We start from the raw sequence: 5,912 nt of genomic DNA, 5'->3' as shown, positions 1-5,912 counted from the left end.
CACATATTAAAATGGAAAAGACCAGGGTAGAAATAAGATTTGCTGAGGGGAAAGTTGACATGAACAATTTTTGATGTTCAATTTTTGATGTGTTAACCTCTGTGATGTCAGTCAGGCATCCACATGAAAACATCAAGTAGTCCATGGGATATGTGAGTTAGAATTGAGGGCACTGTTTAGACAAAGGCATAAAAATTAGCAAGCTATCATCAGTAAACAAAAAATGTTTAAAACAAAGGGCCAGGATGAGATCAACGAAGAAAATAATATAGATGAGTGGGGCCAATTAGTCAGCAATTCTTTATTGTGTGCTCCTTATGTGAGAGGCACCCTGCCTCGTCATTGTTGACAAACAAAGATGTATAAGACAATATCTTTATCCTAAAGAGACTTACATTAAAGGTGAAAGGAAAAATACATACAAATGAAAGCAAATGTCAATAAAACAATCAAAATGTATTCGTCCAGAGAGTAATTACTTTGGGTATTGAGAATAAGAGTCATTTTGTGATGGTGATGGTAGTCTGGGGAACCCTAGATGGGGGGCTGGTCTAGGATTCAGGGGGATTGTAAAACTTCCAAAACTAGATGGTTTGTATACATGTGCATTTCTTTTTTTAAAACAAGAGTGAATTGTAAAATTCTCAAAGGGTTTTCTGAATCAAAAAAAGGATTAGAGGCATTGCTGTGAGAGATAAATTTAGTCTCAATCTTAAAAGGATTGTTTAAGTTATAGAAGGTACAGAGAAGAAGGAAGGATATTTTAGGAAATGAGGAGAGTACAAAGAAACTTCCTGAGATAAAAAGACATTCAAGGCATCTGTGGGAATAGTTTTAGACACTGTGTTTGGGACAGGGGATTTATATAAAGCGGTGAATAAACTAAAACTAGAAAAATAGTTGGGAACTGAAATGGGGGACAACCTTAAAGGAGAACTAAGGAGATTGAATTTTCTTCTACAGACCATGGGGAATTATGGCATTCAATTCAGCTAAAAAATATTGAGCATCTGATAAATGTAAAACAATGTGTTGTGCCCTGGTGTGTGTGTGTGGTAGGGGGTAGAGACTCACATGTAGTAGGAGAAGGGTTAAAATTTCCCCATAGCATAACAATAGTTAGCTATTATTAGCATTTATTCAGTGCTTACTATGGGCCGGGTTCTGTACTAAGTGCATTAAATGTATTCTGTAACTTAATCCTCACAACGTTATTGAAGTGGACCCTATTAGGATACAGGGAAGCTAAATGTCATGTCCTTGGTTACATGACTAGGAATGGTGGAGTCACTATTCAAACTCAGTCACTATTCAACATTCAGTGCCCATGTCCTGAATGTTGGCTCTGACTCCCTGCTTCTCACACCAGGGGCGTTGACACCTCTAGAGGCACTCTGCAGTGTACAAACTGGCATGTGAAGGACAAAATAAATATTACATATTTTAATAAACCATAAACTTCATTTGAAGATTTGAAATATATACATGTGAAAACAGACATGATTGTAAAATCACAATCAATTCTTTTTTTTTTTTTTTTTTTTTTTTTTTTTGTGAACGGGAGGTCCGCTCCTGTTCGCCCCCAGGCCTGGGAGTGCCAGTGGCCCAGATCTCAGCCACTGCCAAACTCCGCCTCCCGGTTACGCACCTCATCCTGCCTCAAGCCTCCCGAGTAGCTGAGTACTACAGGCGCCCGCCACCTCGCCCCGGCTAGTTTTTTGTATTTTTTTAGTAAGAACGGGTTTCACCCGTGTTAGCCCAGGATGTCTCGATTCCTGACCTCGTGATCCGCCCGCCTCGGCCTCCCAAAGTGCTGGGATTACAGGCTTGAGCCACCGCGCCCGGCCCACATCAATTCTTAATGACCATATTGTATAACATTTATTCAGAAAAGTGCACAATCATAAGGATACAGCTCAATATACTTTCACAAAGTGAATGCATCCACGCAATCGCCACCCAGATGAAGAAACAGAACATTATCAGCACTCTAGAGCCCCAGCGTGCTTTCTGACACTGTAACTAAAATTAACCCCTATCCTGATTTCTAACTAATCACTGATTACTTTGTCTTGTTTTAGATTTCTATATAAATAGAATCATATAGTATATTCTATTTGCCACTGACTTCTTTTCCTTAAAATTATGTTTGTGAGATTCATTCTTATTGTTACATGTGACAGTAGTTTGTTGATTAAATTCACATAGTTTTTAAGATAAAATATGATGTCACAATGAAATTTTTTGCCTTTTAAGGGAGTATACAACAATTTGTTGAGAATGCAATTAAGTCTCCTCTTCCTTCTGGTCACTCTGATGACGAAGTTTAAACAACACAAGAGCAAGCCCTGATTTGAGGTCAGGAGAAACAGATTTTAGTCTTCCTCCACTATTCATAGCTCTGTGACTTGGGCAAGTCTCTTCTCTAAACTTCTGTTCCAGTACTGATAAAATAAGGAAGTTAAGCTAAAATGTCCGTCTTTAGTCTACTCCATTGTGAATGTTCCTTGCTCTAACTCCAAACTTCAGCTTAGTTTGGGTTTAACTTAAGGAAAAGTTATAGAGAAAATACATTTTTCCAAAATAAAATTATTTTTTCTATTATAAAAGAAAAGCACATTTGTTTTAACAATTCAAACAACACAGAGCTACCTAAAGGAAAATGTAATAATGCACTCATCCCTTTGTTGAATTCTGCCTTCCCAGACATGCAAAAATAATGTTAGTTTTGTCTTTATACTCCCATAATATTTTCTATGCTGATAGAACTATACGCTTACTTAAATGGATGTTACTATTTGTTTGTTTATTTATTTATTTATTTTGAGACGGAGTCTCGCGCTGTTGCCCAGGCTGGCATGCAGTGGTGCGATCTTGACTCACTGCAGGTTATGCCTCCCGGGTTCACGCCATTCTCTTGCCTCAGTTGCCTGAGTAGCTGGGACTACAGGCACCCGCCACTATGCCCAGTTGATTTTTTTTTTCTTATTTTTAGTAGAAATGGGGTTTCACCGTGTTAGCCAAGATGATCCCGATCTCCTGACCTCATGGTCCTCCTGCCTTGGCCTCTCGAAGTGCTGGGATTACAGGCATAAGCCACCACGCCTGGTCTGTTATTTTTGAAATGGAATGGTACTAACACATTTTATTCTTCAATTTTCTCTTCATGGAAATCCTTTCAAAGTTAAAACTGTTCATTTGAATTAATGTCTGCACAATGTTCCATAGCATGCATTCACTGTGATCAGTCAATCATTTCTCTATTGATTGATATTTAAGTGGTTTCCATTTTTTTCTATCATAATGCACTGCAATAAGCATCCTCATGCATATAATATTAAGCCCTCATAGTTTTCTCATTTTGTATGATAGATAAAATGGTCAGATTGTTTTCTAAAAAGTTGCTCTAAATTGCATCTCAGTGCTTGAGGTTTCTGAAGGTTTGAATGTGAGATTTAAAGAAAGGGAAGACATGATGTTTTAAATAATTTTCAAAAATATTCATAGAAATAGAAAACTAAAAAATAAAATATTGGGTGTATCTTTACAGGCTCGTGTTTGAAATTGCTGAAGTCTGAAATCAGATGTATAGGGAGAAGAAACATTTTCCAAACTAAACAGAAACAGAAACATGGTTTTAGCCCCCAAAATGCAATATCAAGAATTAAAAGGCAAAAAACAATTATTTCTTAAAAAGTCGCAGAAATAAGTCAGTCATGTGATTCTGTAGACAGGCAGCTGAGCTGGCTGCTTAATTAAACTCTGCTTCAACATCAACCTGAAAAAACTTACAGCAACTTCTGAAAGCCTAATGAGGCAGCTCTTCTGTCCTGCCCTCCACACTGGGGAGGGTATTCTTGGCCACTCACTTCTCTGGGCCCTATATCATTCATGCTGGGCTAACAGACAGTGGTCTTGGATAAGATGGACCAAGATTTAGGATTAGGCTACTTGAAGTTGCCAGTATTATATAGAGAAAGAAAGATTTGTTTGTCCTGTTGGTGTTTCATTCTGAGGCTGGTCTGGAAGGAATACTTTTCCATTATCCAGCAAAATCTGAAACACCAAAGCTTCCACAACTCCCTTAAGAGAAAACCAGATGAAAATTATTATCTGGGACAACAAGTCAGGTGCTAAGAGGAAAAAGAGGGGCAATGGGAGTGAGGAAAGGGAGGGCAAATGCCTAAGAGGCCATTCAGAGAGGAGAAGGAGAGGGAGGGAGATCAGAGAGGAATGACTCCTTGATATACAACCTGACTCAAGGGGGAAGGTAGCAAACATTTTTGTATCACCTCTGGCCTCTGTGTGCAGGTTTAAGTGGCTGTTAGTAAGGTTTTATTTCTGGCGTTGAATTGTTTCTTCCTGTCCCTCTAAGTTTTAATGGCATAGCTAAGGGGTTACATCTACAATGTGTATGGCATGATTCTACAATAACGTGCTCTTCTTTGCACAAGAAGATAGTGCTACTTATTTATCCTTATAGTACATGCTGTTTTTCTATTCACAGGGATAGTTTATACTAATCATGCCATTCCATTTCCTTGGACTCCATGGTGACCAGCTGTTCCTGTGTACAGGCAGCTGGTTGAGGCTGTGAAACAGCTAACTGGCCAGCAGTGGGCATGACCCTGTGACCTCCACCAAATAGACTAAATGCTCAATCATCAACTTAGCATGAGCTCCAGTCACTCAGAGCTGGGTTCTAATGAAGGCTCTAGCACTTACTGATTATGAAAAGTCATTCAGGGCACGTGTCTTCACTCAGCCTCCAATTCTTATCTATAAATGGGAATAATAGTTGTTCTTTCACAATATGTTTGAGAGGACTAATGAGCAAAAATATGTAAAGCATTTACCCCAATAGACAAATAAATAATAGTCTTTGGCACCCTCAGGAAAAAGATAATACAGTACCTTTCCTTCAGATATAATTCTTTTGCATGCCTCCCTTGGCCAGGAAGAGAAACAGCTGGCCACCCTTTGAGTATTAAGCTGTGGCCCATGGAAGAGACTCCTTTCCATCAGTGTGTGTGAATAGCTGCACAAGAGTCTATGGAAAGCCTGACATAAAATGTAAGGTAGTCAGAGAATATCCGTCACCCATGACAGCCCAGAAAATCCTGAGAATGTCTGTGTTTGGTAAGTCCTTTTTCTGACTCCTTATTTGAGTCTGAGTTTGACTCTGTCTTCATTTCTGGTCTAGCGCTCTACCTTTGATAAACTGGTCTTCCTTTTGAATAACATATTTATTTATCCTATTATGCCACTGTCAGAGACCCTAAATATAACGATGTCCTTTTACCAACTGGTAGATAGTCTGGCCTTCATTCTTTTACATACCATCATCTCCAACACTTTCAGGGAATGCTAAGAAACTTTCTCTGCGGAGATAAAAATAATGATACTGAGTCATTGCCTTTGTTACTCTTTGAATTTCCATATAAAGTTATCAACTAAGTGTACCTAGCCTGGTCTAGCAACTATGCCTGCTTAATATGGTTTAATGCTGGTGACATTAGTCACTGTTAATTGCTCAAGAGTTGAGATCAGGTAGGCAATCACTGAGTTCATCTGTAAAAAAAATGACTGTAGTCATATTAAGGAATAAAAGGCTCAATGGCTACCTAATGACTGCAAGTTATTTCAACAAAACTGACAGCATCCATTTTCATAGTAACATATACTACAGCAGAACTCTGAAAATGCCAGAGGGCAAGCACTTTGGGGTTCTTAATTGTTTTACTTTAGCCTTTATTGGTTTTCTATTTATCAGTTGTTTTTGCTTTTAATAGAGTCTGTTTTATTAAAATTTTTCAGCTCATATGGTTTTTAAAGAGAATTTGTGGTTTGAATTAAACCCAACTGGAAATTGACTTCATTTAAAAAGATTTCTCTGCAAATTTTTTCCTACA

Source organism: Rhinopithecus bieti, unplaced genomic scaffold (assembly GCF_001698545.2).
Source record: "Rhinopithecus bieti isolate Rb0 unplaced genomic scaffold, ASM169854v2 scaffold_34317, whole genome shotgun sequence".
Lineage (NCBI taxonomy): Eukaryota > Metazoa > Chordata > Mammalia > Primates > Cercopithecidae > Rhinopithecus > Rhinopithecus bieti.
This window is presented reverse-complemented; position numbering follows the sequence as displayed.